This window comes from Canis aureus, chromosome 13 (genome assembly GCF_053574225.1).
Source record: "Canis aureus isolate CA01 chromosome 13, VMU_Caureus_v.1.0, whole genome shotgun sequence".
In the NCBI taxonomy this organism is placed as follows: domain Eukaryota; kingdom Metazoa; phylum Chordata; class Mammalia; order Carnivora; family Canidae; genus Canis; species Canis aureus.
In genome coordinates, this window is record NC_135623.1 from 41,277,137 (window position 1) to 41,295,028 (window position 17,892).

The 17,892-nt window shown below is 44.0% G+C and overlaps 1 protein-coding gene across 11 annotated transcripts in view; it reads right to left on the minus strand.

The window, feature by feature from the left end:
• The window catches only part of TMCC3 (transmembrane and coiled-coil domain family 3), a 339,083-nt gene that overhangs the window by 111,552 nt on the left and 209,639 nt on the right, over positions 1-17,892 (minus strand). The window contains exon 1 of one of the 11 annotated variants that reach the window (XM_077845840.1): positions 4,165-4,331. The exons of 9 other annotated variants lie outside the window; for them this stretch is intronic. The gene's annotated coding sequence lies outside the window, so the exon portion shown is untranslated. Of the gene's footprint in view, positions 1-4,113; positions 4,332-17,892 lie in introns of those variants that run through there. One more of the 11 variants, XM_077845841.1, reaches the window with a different exon arrangement.

Consider the following 17,892-nt stretch of genomic DNA (forward strand, 5'->3'; position numbering starts at 1 on the left):
CCTTTGGTCAGGACTGAGTCATATGTCCGTGCACTAGTCTGCGGAAACAAGATCTGGCATTTTCAGCCTCTACTGTAGGAGCTGGCTCAGCCAGCCAAAGAAAAACAAAAAGAGAAGGTGCTTGTACAGGCAACCTAGTGTTTGCAAACACTACTGTTAGACAAATATTAATGCAATGGTAAGCTCTATACAAAGAAACCCTTCCATAGCCAAACAGATGAATTATCATAAAAGAAATTTGCTAATCAGGGGATGCCAAAGTGGTTCAGTTAGTTGGGTCTCCAACTCTTGATTTGGCTCAGGTCATGATCTCAGGGCCATGTGATGGAGCCCTGCATCAGGCTCCACACGCAGTGGGAAGTCTGCTTCAGATTCTCTTCCTCTGGCCCTCCCTCCACTCACATGTATGTGCAAGTGCTCTCTCTCAAATAAATAAATAAATAAATAAATAAATAAATAAATAACATCTTTAAAAAAGTTTGCTCATCAGGTATAACACTCCCATTATCATACGGTGTCAACTATACTACAGGTGGGAGAGAACAGAGCTGGAATCCCTCAGTTTTTTAGGCAGGAACTTGTAAATACATTCCTTTCTCTCACAAACTTAAATATCACAATCTCTACCACCACAATGGTCACCACAGGGAAGGAAGGGCAAGGAGGAAAAAGAACCTAGCTCTTTTGAGCTTCCATACAGTTCTCCAAGGAAGTATAAAAGGCAATAAAGAAATAGGCAAATAAATAAAGAGATTTAAAGAACAGAAGTGATATCCAATAAATTCAGATCTTTGCCTCTTTTCCTTATTCTTTGCTGCTGATAACAGAAGAATTTCCTTGCACCACCTCCACCACTATGATCTATTTCCAATTCTGGAATCAGCACAGACCTCTATCAAATGTGGAACCACCAAAGAAAATTCTAGTACAATGGAAAACAATGCAGCCACTAAAATGGAGGTCAATGTGAATGGGCTACCACAGAAAGCTATCCAAGCTGAACTGTTAGGGAGAAAAGAAAGATGCAGAGCTAGGTCTATAAACGTTTGTGCTTTAAAAGAAGTACAGTGTTGGGGGTTTTAAATATATAAATACAAGGGTACTCTAGTTGTATGGAAAATCCTAGGGGATCCCTGGGTGGCTCAGCGGTTTGGCACCTGCCTTCGGCCCAGGGCGTGATCCTGGAGTCCCAGGATCAAATCCCACATCAGGCTCCCTGCATGGAGCCTACTTCTCCCTCTGCCTATGTCTCTGCCTCTCTCTCTGTGTCTCTCATGAATAAATAAATACAATCTTTAAAAAAAAAAAAATCTTAGAAACTGTGAATGGTAGTCATCTCTAGAGAACAGGGCTGGGAATCTGAGGACAGAGATACATTTTGCTTTATATTCTTTTTTGGTAGAGTTTCTCTCTTTGCAATTTTCAGATCTTAATAAAGTTCCCAGTGTTTGTACCCTCCAACTGAGACTAATATGCAAATACCTTTAAAATTTCATTAGCACACTTAAGATACTTCCTTGTCTCCTCTTAGGCCCTAAGATTTTACTAATAGCAAAATAACATTTAAAAAAAATAGCAAAATAACTGGCCTAACTATTCAGGCTGGTAAGCAGAAGAGAGTCACGGAATGAGTATGTGGTGACTATTTGCATATAGCTCATGTGGCTCTTGAGGGCTAGACTGTTTTTGTGATTCTCAGATTTTAAAGTCTGGTTTTGCCCTTCAAAAATGGTTTCTGCAAACAACTACAAAAAAAACAGGAAGGCTATCTCCTTAGGGTTAAAGTTTCTCAGGAGCTAAAAAAGGATAGGACTACTTCAATGTAAAAACATTTTTTGATGGTTCCAGAATTTAAACAAAGCAATGCTGACATTATATTACAAGATATATTTAAAATGTTTACATTTAATGACTTCTTAAAACATCAAAAATTGTTTGGCACGTACCTTAGAGACTCAGAAATCCATTTCTAGAACTGCCCATGTTGAGAAAGTGTATTAAACATGTTCAAAGCGGCGATGTTCACACACCACCACCACCACCACCCAGAAATAACCCAAAGGTCTACAGGCAATAGAATGAATATATATATACCAAGTGCATTTGTATAGTGGTATGAGATGAACCAAAGCTATAAGGATTAAAAAAGATAAATCTTAAAAGAAGCAAATCAAAGAAAACCACATACAATATGAATTCCACTCTCTAAAGATCAAGTGCAGGCCAACTCCTATTTAGGTATAAACACATAGGTGGTGAAATGATAAAGTAAGGGAATGGTTAACACGTACATGTACAGCATGACCTCTTGGGAGGAGGGGAGGCTTATGATAGAGGGTTATGCAATCAGGGAAAAAGTCATAGGGTCAAGTTCAATTTCTTACCCTGGGTTTTTAGGTGCAGGAGTGTTTCATGTTATTTTTTAAATGGATTGTCTTTTATGTGTAATATTTCACAATTTACAAACATTTAAAAATAAAAACCCTGGGGTAAATTACATAGTATAATAAACTGTGGGTATGCATCTGTGTTTAAGTTACTTGATAAGTTAACATCTGTTTTTTAATCCTACTGGTCTATCTCTGGCTCTGTACTTAATTCCTGGGTAATGATGTTAAAGTCTAAATTTGAGGGCCTACTTAACTTGTGATCTGGACTTAAAGGCCTCTGGGTCACCACCTGCAGTGGGGCCCAACTTGGTCTTCCTGGGTCACATCCCAAAGTGTAAAGGATGTAGTCAAGGCAGAGAGACTCTCAATTTCCCACAGGTTACAGATGAACTTGGAGGCAGCCTGCAAATTAACCTTGCTTGCACTTGAGACAACCCACTCTTCCTGGGCCAGCTGCAGGACAGAATCCAGGAGGAGGAAGAGCTGGGAGGGGCCTGCCCACATGAGAAGGCTTCTCCTGAAAACCCTTGTCCACAAGCAGTTGGCAAGAGACCCCCTCCTTTTGAACAGCCTGTCACAGAAGGCAGTAGTAGTGGTTTTACAAGCAGTTCTCTGTAGTACGGGTGGCAATTTTCCCATTTCATTCCAACTCAAACTGTACATGACCACTTCACTCACAATATTATGAGGCTAAGATGCTCTGTTGTTAGAACAATGGGCCCTCCTTTTTTTTTTTTTTTAAGTAACAGAAATTTAATCTCTAAGATGTAAAAGATCGAATGATAAGCAGAAAAGTCTTCTAACTTTCCATACCCCTCTTCTAGCCCCAATTATTTGTTTCTAAAGGCTGGGGATCATTACCAACAGGTAGTCCACCTTTGCAATGTTCTAGATCAACCTTTGATACCAAACTAATTGGAAAAAAAATTACTTGAATAAATGTGTTCAAGCATTTTAATGTCTAGGAAATCAAAGAAAGAAAGATTATATATATTTTGTAGCAATGTACAGAAACTTTCCATGGCACGGGCACACCTACAAAGTCACAAATCGAATGTGAATTCCCACGCGATCATGCAGCTCCCAGGGGCAGAACTCTGCTGAGATGGGACATTTCCCACCCCACAGGGAGTCCAGCCTTCGTCACCATGGGGTGGTGGGAGGAGCCCCGGTGGTGCAGATGTACACTTCCCCACTGCCGCTTCCTCTCCCAGCCCACAGCTCGGAGGAGACCGCCACCACACCCGTCTTTCTCACCGTAGACTGACAGTGGCTGACACTGTCCCACAAAATCTGTTTCACGGAGTTTGAAGTTTCCAGGAAAGGGAAGGTTATCCACTTGTCAAAGGATCTAGTGCAAAGTTAGATCCAATCCAGTCTGGTTAGAACCAGGATTACTTTCAAATTGCCAGGGAAGTGGGTGGAGAACCAGCTCGTTTCCAGCCAGCAGCTGGCATACTCAAACCCAGGTATTTGTCCATCTCTTCAATCACACGGGCTGCATTTACATTTTGAAAAGGATCTGGCAATACAGGTTTTGGTGGTTCAGTTTAGGCAATTTAAATACCTAGAAACCCACTAGGCAATTAGGGAGGATTCAGGGCAAGGATAAAAATAATTTGCATTTCTTTCAAGCACCTCATAAACTGGTAGTGACCACAAAGCTCTACAATCCATATTTACACAGGCCGGCTGGCGTGCGAGAGCGGGTGAAGAGACTTACCAACACCACACAACAAATCAGACAGCAGCCCAGGGCCCTCGAGCAGCTCACCTTTCAGCTCACCTTCCTGCCTGGGGTGTGCGGGTGCGGCCGGCAGGCAGGCCAGGTACTCCGACGGCCCCGTCGTGTGACTCACCGTGGACTTTGGAGACACTGCCCACAGGTCTCTGGGTATTCCCGGGTTCGCCTCGGGGAAGTTCCACGCCCCGCACGGCAACCAGTACAAGGGCCGGCAGTAACACGCCCTGTTCAACCCAGCGCCGGGCCGCACAGCGTGGAGCGGCACAGGGGAGGGCCCGCTGCAGGGGGGCGGACCCCAAACACCCGAAGACCCGCAGCCCGGCACACCTCGCTCGCCGATGACGAAAGCTCCATCGGACTATCTCTGGTTGGGCAGAGTCCGTGCAAAGCGGTGAAGCGAGCATAGGAAACAGCAACACGAATGATGGTGACGCCAGCGGCAAATGGGCCCAGGGCCTGGGGAAGGGAGCAGTGAGGGGAGTCGGGAGACTCTGCTCTGTCGCATCATTCATGGGACAGACGCTCCCTGGTGCCTCTGCGTGTCAGGCACAGCGAGCGGGCTCAGCACCCCTGCCCCAGCCGTCGGACTAGCCTAGTCACCGGGCAAAAACGGTGGCCTCTGATGAGTGCCAGGGGTGTGCTGGTGCCTGACGGCAGCACGGGGTGGGGGGGGGCAGCGAGGAGGGATGGGCAAGGGGACGAGGGGGATGCACAGCTGGAAGAGAGAGACCTGTCACTCGGGGTGAATCTGAGCCGTTCAGCCACACAGCAGGGAAGGACTTGGAGGACTCAGGGTGAGGCAAAGAAGGCAGAAGGGGTCGAAAGACAGGGATCAGACCTCAAGGGTTCCCATGAAATCGGGCTAGGGTGTTCAGATCTCCTCCCATAGGCCACGAGGCAGGTGCTACTGGGATTAGGAGAACCAGATCCCAGTTTCAGACAAGTCCCTCCGAGGGAGCAATCCGGGTGGACACAGTGGCATCTGCTGGAGGAGTCTCAGGCAAGAGTGGGCAAAGGCCGGAGAGGGCAGTACGGGAAGGAGAGAACAGGGCCTGGGGTACACCCAGGGGGCAGCATCAGAAAGAGGCACCAACGGGACAGGAGACCAAAAGGGAGAAAAACCCCAATTCACTCTCGTTCCTTCTGGTGGCCCGAGATCCTTCACGAGACAGAAAACTAGAGAGAGGCAGGAGGAGGACACTGGGCACAGAGGAGGGGTCAGCTTCAGACTTGGGTGGATCTGAGGTTCCTGTGGGACATCCAAGCACAGGTGTCCAGGTGAACCCTCGGAGACAGGAAGGGGCTGGCGACACGGGCCTGGAGCGGCCAGCAACAGTGCCTGGCCACTTACTGAGGGGATGCACACGGACTTTAAAGGTTAGGCAGATCTGATCAAATCCCCGCTGCCATTTAGTAGCTATATGACCTTGGGTAAGGAAATTCATCTTTTGGAGACTTTGGTCTCATCTGAGGAAATTCCTCCTAGAAATTAATGAAATCAGAAAAGGCCCTGATGTCATACCAGACACAAGGTATTTCATATTTCTCTCTTGCCCTTTTGTGATTATATACTGCCTCGTGTTATGATAATTCAAGTACTAACCCTGCTACAGGTTACAAGCTTTCCTGCTGCCAGTCATTCGTCTTTAAATCCCTTTTGACCTTCCTTGTATGAACAGATTCTCAAATATTTGAATTGCCATAAGTCGCATGAAAAATCAGGCCAGAACGGTCAGAGGACCTGAGGTTTCCTGCCTTCACGTCAAATAACAAATGCAAAGATTTCAAAAATGTTGAGTGGTTTTAGGGGTATCGATTTAATTCTGTGTTGCGGGGTGTGTGTGATGGAAGACAAAAAGGGCACTGGGGTTTGGAAAAGAGAATGCTGTCAGTATAAAAAAGCCTAGTCCACGTAACAGAACTTTACTCTCTACGTAAAACTATACTGTAATATTCAGAGGAAGAGTGTCTGCCAAAGTTAATATCACGTAGCCTCTACCCTCTCGCTCAGTTCAGGTAAAGGTCTTAAATGTTAAAAATAAATCTAGCAAATGGATCTTACCTTAAACTAAATGTTAAATCAATACCATACTTTTTATGTAAGAAAAATATATTTTCCCTGGACTCATTTTACATATTCTATTTATGACTTGTAGAATGAACATTTAAAAACTACAATATGATTTAAAAATCAGACTGCCCACCAAGGCATACAGAATTCAATTCCACATAGCCAAGCTCCTTCAGTTTTCTTCTGGTTTTGCCTTCAAATTTGAGCTCCGATTTGTCTTACCTATTTTTGTGGCTGCCTTCCTGGTCTGAGTATATATGTTGGTCACTGGACATTTTCTGGTATTGCCAACTTACTTGCTAAAACACATTCACAACCACCTCCTCCTTCCTTCCTGGTCCTTCCCTGGTAGCTTCTGACACTCCATGCTTTCAGCCACAGCCCAGCTCTACACACTCAACTTCATGTCTGTGTCATAAATATCTCAAAATTACTAATCGAGTTTCTGATACAAAATTACTTGATCATGGCCTCCGGGTTCTATAGTATTTAGTTTAATCATTTGGATTAAACATAGAGAATGATTCAATTCAGAGCTATAGTCTTCGGAACTTGTTTTATTCCTGGATATCTTCCACATGAGCACATGTGGCTTGGTTCGTTCAAGCATGATCAGTTTGAGAGGGCGCTTTGGTCCCTGAGCGCTGAGACAGATTTTATCAGTTAAATTGGTCAAACTTTGAAAAAACATTCTGTTCCCATCTTTCCTTATTTAAAAGACACATATTCCTTGACCCAACAATTTTGCTTTTAGAAATTTAACCATATATGGTTACAGAAAAAAGATGTACAAAAATATTCAGTACAGTACTGCAAAGCAAATAAACATGGGTTAAAATAAAAAATCACCCTAGAAGGAACTTAAGTTGTATATCAATAAGAGATTGATTAAATAAATAATGGATATATACATTTGTACAGAAAACATTTCTGTAAGGATATATAAAAAATGTAACAGTGCTTATCTCTGGGTATAAAGATCATATGTTAGAACATTTTCTACCTTATGTCCTTTATAGGATCTTTTTCCTATAAACTTGCATTCTTTAAGTTAGCTAATAGGGGAAAAAAGTGAACCTTCATAATTTAGGCTTAAAGTGCTACTAAATTCTTCATTTAACAGTGTTATTCAATCTCTGTTAAACAGGAAATAAACAAGGCACAAATAGAAACTCAAGAGAGCAGATACACATTAAAATGTGTTTGCTCCAACAGCTAATGATTTTATCATTAAACTGTAGGAACTCTTAAAAGTCTCAAAAGATCAGTTTTTTTTTCCCTCAAGCACCTGCTATATGTGTTACAGACCCTTCTATAATCTAAATGGCTTGATTTAACTATGGACCTTGTGCTAAACATGTGTTTACACTTAAAATCCATTTTACTCTGAAAATTGGGGTGAGAAACCCACCTTTGTCAAACCTTAAAATACACACACACCCTCAAATTAAAAAAAAAAAAAAAAAAAAGACTGATGCCCAGTCTCTTTATAGGACTTACTGAATCTTTGCGTTTGGGAGTCCAGTCTCTGTGCTTCAAACAACTTCCCCAGGCTAAGCCCTATGTTGCTGGTACTGCCTCGTGCACATAGGAAGTAACTATGTTTAGCAAATACTTAGTCTTATCCATAGGAAACAACGCAGCACAGACTAAAAATTCTGTGAACAAAGGTGTTTGCTATTGCACACTCCAAGATTCTAAAACAAATAACTTTTTAAAAATGATTTTTTAAATTTATTTAGAGAGCACGAAGGTGGGGGGAGGTGGGGAAGGCAGAGGGAGAAAAAAAACCTCAAGCAGGCTCCATGCTCAGCACAGAGCCCAAAGTGGGGCTGGATCTCATGATCCAAGATCATGACCTGAGCTGAGATCAAGAGTTGGATGCTTAACTGACTGAGCCACCCAGGTGCCCCTAAAACAAATAGCCTTTTAAAAAAGTGATATGGAGGGGGCACCTGGGTGGCTCAGTGGCTGAGCGTCTGCCTTTGGCTCAGAATGTGATCCCGGGGTCCCAGGATCGAGTTCCACATCGGGCTCCCCACAGGGAGCCTGGTTCTCCCTCTGCCTATGTCTCTGTCTCCCATGAATAAATAAATAAAATCTTTTTAAAAAGTGATACGGAATTTGGAGCTAGCACTGGGTATATGCAGAACCCTTCAGGCCTGGCCATCCACCCAAGACTTCCGGCTCATTTGGGGTTGTCAGGGGCAATATGGGGAAGAGTCATCTTTGGGGCTGGGAGGGAGTTCAAACAGTGTTTTCAAATTATTCCTGGGCCCTGCCTAGACCAGTGGTGCAGGGGCAGAACCTGCAGATGCGCATTCAACAGCCTCCCGTCTCCCTCCCACCTCCACTCTATTCTTATGCCCAAGTAAAGTTTCATAACTACTAAGCCAGTCTGGTATTGCCTGAACATCCAATTGTAAGATCACCTCAGGCCCCTGCCACCCAGCCCCACCTCAGACTTAGTGAATCAAAAATCTCTAATAAAGGTTTCATGTGTTAAACCAATGCCCCAAGTTATCCCTATAAACAGGGATGTTTAAACCGGGACATATCAATTCAGGTCATTTTTAAGATAAAGAAACCAAGGCGCAATAAACTTAATTTCCCTAAGGACTTAATACCTGATTAATGATAGCTGGGACACCGAAAATCTGGTGAGCTAATCTTTTCCTCTTAGACCAACAGTACTTATTAATGTTTATCGTGAGTACCTGTGCAGGTTCTGATTCATCATGACGAGGCTGGACGTGAGTGACTCACGACGTCTGATCCCAGGAGGCATGTCAGAACCTCCACCTGCCCTTTGGAGTTTCTCCACTTTCAGTATCAGGAGGAGGAGACAGAGAAAAACAGCACAGGGGATAGAAAAGTAAAGACAGCGCTACACATTCATAACCAGGTGAGGAGGATTCGAAAATCTTGCTCTTTCTTCGCGAAATGTGAGGACCTCAAGCAAAAAGGACTCCCGATTAAACACACACTTTGGGTTAGAGCCTCAGCCTGCATCTTGCCGTGGGGGAGGGACGGGGGCGTCTCCTACAGGGATGCTACCAGGCATCCTGGAACCCGTCTCTCCACACCCCTCAACGGGGGGGGGGGGGGGGGGGGGGGGGGGGGGGCATAGAACCCCCAGCCGGGAATGCACACAGCAAGTTTTAATTCAGAGGGAGTTCAATCGAGTTATAATTGCCTCTAATTGGCCCTCCCACATGGTCTCACAATTTACAGCTGTAATCAGTTTCCTGAAGAATGAGCTAAATTTCTTTTCTACCTTTGAAATCAGAGAATCGTCTCCGGTTAGGTTCTTACGATTACTGTTTTGATTTCTTTTTTAATATACCAAGATATAAAAAAAAAAGAATGAATGAACGAACAAAAGCAAAGATGCAGGCAGATCCTTTGGAAATAAGCGCTGATCCCTATGACCTAATGATAACCCAGTGGGATTCAAATTTGTAACGGGGACTGATGCCAAGTCGGGGAACCGTTCTGTTCCAGGGCACACCATCCAAAAAAACACATTCATCTGGTCACTTTCCATACTCCCGATTTTTATCTTTCTTGGCATGCTCGACTCTTCTCTAATAAAGTCACAACCCTCTGTTGCCATGGAACCCAGTCAGACATGGAGCCTGTTACTATGACTTCACTGCGAATCTAAAAAAAGACCCAGTGACCAAAAGAACAGCCCTTTCTTATTAAAAAAAAAAAAAAAAACCCTCAAAGCAAAGAGGCTCCAAAAAAGGACCCAACCCTTTTACATCCACTGAGGCTAAGCTTTCATGCAGGCTAACTTGAACTCTTGGGACAAAGCTAGCCAGTGTTTTATAAAAATTTTTCAGCTGGGACATTCCATAGAAGACAATTGTGTAAATAAGTACCTGGCAAAGGGGGTAAAACTGTTCTTAGGATTTCTTCCTTTTTTTTGTTTTTAATTCTAGGCAAGCTTCCTTAAATTTGAGTACCTGCTTAGCAAACATGTCAATCAGCAGCTACCAATTTGCAATATTCATTCCATTAATACTTAATTTTTGCCAAAAAGCCTTTTCTTTCTCTGTAAAGATAAGCTGATCCTACAATCTGTCATATCTGGGGCTGGACTAAACCTGCAGAAAAGAATGTAAGACTAACAGCAGAGCGACTTGAAAGAGAATTAACATCTGCGGAGTGCCTACCACGTGCCAGGCACTTTCACGTCTTCGTGGGAACCCAGCCACAGAGCGCTCCCATATCTCTCTTACAAATAAGGTACCAGGGCTCTGAGAGCTTAACGGCTTGCTCCAGCTGCCATGCTAGAACAGCGTCTGCCTTCCAAAGCCAAAGCTAATCATTCAACCAACATTCATTTCTGGCTTCACAGGTGCTATGCCTTTTGTTCAGCGTCTTGTTCTCTTCGAGAGAATTCGCAGCCTGTATAGCTTGTCTGTAAAAACAGCACAGAGTCTATCTGTACTGGCCCAAAGGGTCTCGCTGTACCCATTTATAATAAGTACCGTATCTGCAAGGCAGCAGCTAACCCGTGGGAGAATCATTAGTAAATGCTATGGCCCCTTAAATAAGATTACAAGAGGCCAGACATGTATTACCATTCCTCAAAAGACCGGCTGCTAACTAGGCCTTCCAACCATGGACTCTGCAGTGGGGAGAACTCTGAAGCTCCAGGTGCCTGGTCTTGGGCAATTTTAGTAATGAAGTAAAAGCCATGCCATGCAAACTCACAATTATTTTACCCAACACTGGTTTTGCATAACTGGCTTCAAGAAACGACTAGAGTCGTAAGAAAGAAAAGTAAGAAAGAATTTGGGGGCACCTGGCTGGCTTAGTCAGAAGAGCATGCAACTCTTGATCTCAGTGCCATGAGTTCAAGCCCCAAGCTGGGTGTAGAGCTTACTTAAAAAAGGGGGGAGAATTAAAGAAGGGATATATAAAAGCATGGAAGTTATTTTAAAAGTTATATTATTAATCATACCAGCCTTTTCAGCTAGAGACATTCAACTATCTCATCATATAATGACTACAACTACTTCCATTCAAAGAAATGTCAAAAACCAACATAAGACCACAAAGAGATGCTATTTCACACCTGCCGGAAGGGCTGGAATCAGAAGACAGGTAGTGAGAAGCGCTGGTGAAGATGTGGAGAAACTAGAGTGCTCGTCCACAGTGGGTGGGGATGTGGTAAGAATGCAAACTGGTATAGATGCTGGGAAGACACTCAGATCCTCAAAAGGTAGAGCCCAGAACTCCCAGGGGAGCCGGCAATTCTCCTAGGCACAGATTCAAGACAAAGGAAAGCATATGCCACACAAAAACGTATACATGGATGTTTATGGCAATATATGAATACCAAGAACCCCAAACTGGAATCAACCAACCCAAATGTTTGTCAGCTGATGAGTGGATCGACAGCATGTGGGACAGCCATACAACGGAAGGTTATTTGGCAATAAAGAGCAGTGACAGGCTGACAAGTGCTCCAACACGGATGAAGCTTGGACACTTTATACTGAAAGAGGCCAGACACAAAAGACAACATTACAGCTGATTCCATTTACAGGAAATGTCCAGACAGGCAAATTCAGAGGCACAGAAAGTAAAATTTGTGGCTGGGGTTTGGGAAGGGAGGAAATGGAGAGGGACTGCAGGCAAATTCAGAGGCAAAGAAAGTAAAATTTGTGGCTGGGGTTTGGGAAGGGAGGAAATGGAGAGTGACTGCTAATGAGTATGGAGTTTGTTTCTGGGGGTGATGAAAATGTTCTAAAATGGATTGTGGTGATTGCACAACTCTGTAGATACACTAAAAATCATGAGGTCATACGCTTTTATTTTTTTATTTTTATTTTTTATTTATTTTTTAAAGATTTTATTTATCCATTCAGGAGAGACACAGATAGAGAGGCAGAGATATAGGCAGAGGGAGAAGCAGGCTCCCTGCGGGGAGCCTGACTTTGGATTTGATCCCAGGACCCTGGGATCACGACCTGAGCCCAAAGGCACTCAACCACTGAGCCACCCAGGTGTTCCCGGTCGTTCACTTTTAAATGAGGGAATTGTATGTGCATTAATATCTCAATAAAGCTGTTATTTAAAAGAACAAAAAGGGAAAAAAAAAGACACAACCAGTTTTTGGTTTGTTTTTGGTTGTCCTGTTTAAGTAAGAAAGCTCAAGTGACAAGACTGCCTGACCTGGGACAGGTTGCTGGTCTCTGGAGAGTGTGCCTCATTAAGGAAACAACGCTCATGCCTGAACCAGATGCTCTCTTGCAGCCCCCTCGAGGTCGAAAATCACTTGGATGAAAACCTCTCAGTGTTCAAACAAGGGGAGTCAGACCCCACCTGACTCCCAGGCCAGGACCTATCCTACTCTAGCAGAATCTTTTCAAGCTTCCTTCATCTGATTCTACCCTTCACCCCAGTCTCCATTCCTCAACCGATTTCTGAGCCCCTGCTACATGCAAGTATTGATGCTAGACTGTTTTCATGACCTCTAGTTCACAGTCCACAGGGGAGATAAGAATTATTCCCATTCTACAGGTGTGGAACAGACACAAGAATTATGCAGGTGGTCAAGCGGCAGAGAGAGGATCTGAACTCAAAACCAGTCTGGGCTATTTCTCTTACTCCTACACCTTGGTTTTTCAAAATGGCTCCACAGGCATATTCTTGGAACTTCCATGGGTTTGCAACAATTTTAAATGACGTATTTATTTGGATGGCAAAGAATATTAACGTAACCATATCTGGGAGATCACAGAGATAACCAGCTGCTAACCAAGTACTATCTTGAGATTTCAAGACCTTCTGTTCTTCTACTCATGCTGGGCCCAGGTATCAGTGCTTCTTTAGTCAATAGGAAACACGATGACAGACTATATCAGTTTCCTGGGACTATACCACAGATGGGTGACTTAAAACAATAGATACTTCTTATTTCAGTTCTGGAAGCCTGAATTCAAGGGGTCAGCAGGGCCATGCTCTCTCTGAAGGCACCAGGGAAGGAAGCATTCCAGGCTTCTCTTCCAGTTTCTGGTAGTCTCATCAGGCACTCATTTGGCCTGCAGATAAATCACACCAATCATCAGTCAGTCCTCACACCACAGGTGCCCCCCCTGGGTCTTCACATCACCTTCCTTGTGTGCACACCTGTCTCCAAATCCCCTCTTTTTATAAAGAGACCAGTCATATTGAGCCATAGACCATCCTAATGACCTCATTTTGATTTGGTTCCTTCTGTAAAGACCCTATTTCCAAGCAAGATCCTATTCTGAGGTACTGGGAGGGCTTTGTAAAGGACAAACTCACTCCTGTGTCTTCTCTCACACTACTCCACCACACAATCCTCCGACCCCAGCTGGGTACCCTACAATTCAACTCAACTCTGACACTATCTACCATCAGACACCATCAGATCACACAGGTTAAGGCTTCAGTACTGCAAGCCTGTCAACCCCTGCTTCGGCCACCAATCCCCAGTCCAGATTGTTACCTGTGTTTCTGACCCACTGGCTAGAAACTGGAGGTTCCCATCACTTTCTCCTTGGCTTCCATTAATTTGCTAGAGTGGCTCACAGATGCAGGAAGACGTTTACTCGATTACTAGTTTAAAGGATATAACTCAGGAACAGCCAAATGCACAAGGTGAGGTCCAGGGAAAGGCTCTCTGGGAGCCACACTCCATGAATCTCCATGTGTTCATCAACCTGGAAGCTCTCCAAACCCCAACCTTCCGGGGTTTTATGGAGGCTTCATTATGAATCCATGTGAGATTAAACCACTGGCCATTGGCGATTACATCAACCTCCAGCCCCTCTTCCCTCCCCAGAGATGGGAGGCGGGAACCGAAAATTTCAATCTTCTAATCAAGGTTGGTTCCCCTGGCAACCAGCCCCATCCTTAAGGGCTTTCCAAATGTCACCTAATCAGCAAACTTGACTGCGTCTGAACAGGGCTTGCTATATATAAATAACGAAAAGACACTCATTTCATTTTTATCATTACAGTCACTTAGGAAATTCTCTAGGTTTTAGGAGCTTTGTGTTGGAGATGGAAACAAAGACCAAATATATACAGTTGACCCTTGAACAAGAGGAGCTGGAATGACGCAAGTCCATTTACATGTGGATTTTTTACAGTGTGGTACTGCGTATATGTATTTTCTCTTCCTTAGGATTTTCTTAGTAACATTTTCTTTTCTCTAGCTTACTTTATTGTAAGAATACAATATGTAATACATATAACCTATAAAATATGTGTTAATCGACTGTTTAGATTATCAGGAAGGCTTCCCATCAATAATAGGGCACCTGTAGTTATTTGGGGGAACCAAAGTTACATGTGGATTTTCCACTGTGGGAAGGGGAGTGTTGGTGCCCCTAACCCTGCATTGTTCAAGGGTCAACTATATTTCCTATTGTAAATCACAACATCACAAACTTCAATATACCTTTTTGAGGGGACACAATTCAACCCTGACTTTAAATGTAAATGATGCAGCATTTCCAAATGAAGGTCAAAGGGTCTCCCAGTGAAAGAAAGTGTCATACACAGAATTTTTCTAACAGGAGAGTTAACAAATTGAGCCTTTTCACATTGTAACAGGTAACAGAAGCATTGCAAATGCAAAAAAAAAAAAAAACTTTCCCTGAACTGATTCAGATTATCTGTATATTAAGCTAGTGTTAACTTAAGTTGTTACTATTTCTACATTTTATATGCATTCGAAAGTTTTCATAATACAATGTTCAAGAAAGATTTCCTTAGACTGTTGAGGAAATCTGCTAATGACCTCTTTATTCTTAAAAAACACCTAAGTAAAAACACCAATTAGCATCTCTGAACAAACACCTCTCTATAAGCCAAGAGCAGGGAAAAGATAAATTTTAAAATGTGAAAATACGTGTACACATCTTCCTAATTAGACTTCTTTTAATAGCAAATGTAGCCAATGTCTTGTCATTTGATGTCCTTAAACAATGAACTCTGGAAAGAAAGTCCTGTTATGTTACCCGTTGGAGTATATAAACCCAAACATGGCACTAGTATCTATGCATGAAACTCTTACTTCATTCTTTTCTTCCTTCTTTCCATTTCTCTATCTATCCAAACACTGTGCATTTTGGGCCAAGCACAGGAGATACTGACTTTCTGGTGTGGAGAGAGACAAGTGAACCACAAGGACAGGAATATGAAGGCTCAAAACAGACTTGGGCATGGGCTGGGTTGGGGGGGGGGGGGCACCCAAGTCAGGTTGTAGGTGAGAACGAGTGTCATGGAAGACCCTTTCAGTCCATCATCTTAGAAGCCTTCGACACCCTTCTAAGGAAAGAATTATACTTATTTTTTTACATGAGGAAACTGGCTCAAATGGATTGAGGAAATATTTGAAAATCTGACCACTTCCCATCACCTCCACTGCCAGCGTCCTCATCCAAGGCACTGTCACCACACCCCAAGGGTCTCTCTACACCAGCTCACACCCACCTTTAATCCAGGAGCCAAGGCCTCCCGTTACCCCTTGGACCTCGTGTCCTTACTCACTCTGCTCCTGCCACATGACTTCTTTGATGTGCCTCAGGTATGACAGGTATACTCCTGTCCTGGTGTCCCCTCTCCCTGGAATGCAATTCCCCATACAGAGCTGTAGAGCTTACTTCCTCAGATCCTCCCTCAATGACGTCTCTGGGAAGAGCTTTCCTTGAGGTTCCTATTTACAACTACTTCTTTCTACCTTCACCCCTGGGGCATCCCCAGCCCCCTTACTATGATTTGAGTTTGAACACTGTACTTGCCATCATTTAACATACCGTATATTTTACCTACCAGTCTGGTCTGTCTACCTTGCCTTACCAGAATATAAGAGAGTGATTTTTGTTTTGGTTCTGGGATGCCTGGCACATAGTAGGTGCTCAATTCATATTTGAATTGAGCATGAATTAGGCTGAAAGCAGAATGGTTATGGGCAGGATTCATACCTGGGCTGCTTATGAATGGGCTCTTCCACATACCACACTCCTGACGTGGTGAAAGGGAGTCAAGAGGAGACAACTGCACAGTAGGGGTAGGAAGAAACCAACCCAAGGTTTGCAAGGGAACTCATTCTTAAATCCAGTGCCATGAAAAGGTGCCTAAGTGACTCCTTTTCTGTGCCACAGATGTAGGGACACAGGTACCATTAATCTTGATGTTACTGTTCAAGGAAGCACATTAGGACCAGTGGGCCCAGAGCTGTATATCTCAGCATCTCCTGAGTCTACAGAGTGATGGACAGTGAAGAAGCAAGCCCGACAGGATCACACAGGGCAAAAGAGCAGAAGTCTTCAAAGGATGGTGAGTGCAATACTCTTCTCTAGGAAGGAGCCTGTGCCAGTGCGTGTCTGCCAAATTCCAAACTCATCCTCATTCTAGCCCCTTATAGAAGTCTTGGCCATGTGTATTAGACCGGGTGGGGGGTAGGAGTAGAAATGGGGTGACATCATCATCATCATCGGAATTCATAAGCATCTGACTTCATAAAGTTCTATAAAGCACTGGGGTGCCTTTCAGCTCTGAAAGTCTATGAAGGAACTGAAGTCATTGCAAAGCTGTTTCTGAGAAGCAAATAAAACCCTGCTGAGAAATGTACTATACTTCCCTGAGTTTACGTCAGTCTGTTTTCTTTAGTGAGAAAAAAGGTGACTGGTTTAGGTTACGAAGGCAACGTTCCACTATAAAAACCTGCTGGTTGCCATGACAATTAACAGCTCTGTTCCTCCCTTTTCTGCAGCATCCTTCCGAGTGAAATCAAAGAAGCTATCTGTGACACCCATGACTTAGTATTTCCTCTGCATGAGGACAGCATATACATACACAAAATACATTCCAAAGGGCTAATCAGAGGTGAACTGAAATCTGCGAGATCGGTACCATCTGTCCTCCTCTGCCAACAGCATCCTATAAACAACTATCGGGAACAACCCCGCAGCAGCGTGTGAGAAGGGAGGATGGGCCGGAAAGGCTGAACAGCTGACACCTACACCTTCTGGTCTGGAGCCTCCCAGAGCGGGCTCTGGATCAGTTCTTTCCAGAAGGGTCCATGTGAGGCCAGGGCTCCCTGGAGCGCTATCATCATCTGTCTGCAGGCTGTCCTCCCCAGCCCGAGGTCCCCAAGAGCAGTGCCCCCGTCCCACTGACCTCGGGGCCTAGAGGAGCACTGGGCAGACAGGGAAGCATGCAGGACAACGAAGGGGGCTCTGGGATGAGGCAGCCGACTGCTCCTAGCCTGTTTCAAATAGGCGCTGGGTGAGAAAAAAGCCAGGGGAGAATTCTAGATTGGTGCTCTAGGGTGTGTAGCTTGAGGGTATCTACAGCACAGCCCTACTACTGGTTTCCATCACTGTAGTCCTGAGTCTTGACCACTGAGCCTTCCCCAGATCCAGGGCAAAACAACAGGTAAATCAGAAAGTTATAGCACTGATGTGATTTACCTTCTCAAGATAAAGGTTCTCATCAGGTAGCTACATTTCATTGCAAATATGTTTGTTATAGAAAAGCTATGAAAATACTGACAAGCAGAGGAAGGAAAACCAAGTACCCATTATTTTACTACCCAGAGATAACTGGTGTCTACACTTGGGTGTCTGTGTCACTATCCCTTCAGATGCTGAAGCAGTTCACCCAATGGTTAGGGGGCAGGGGCTCTGGAA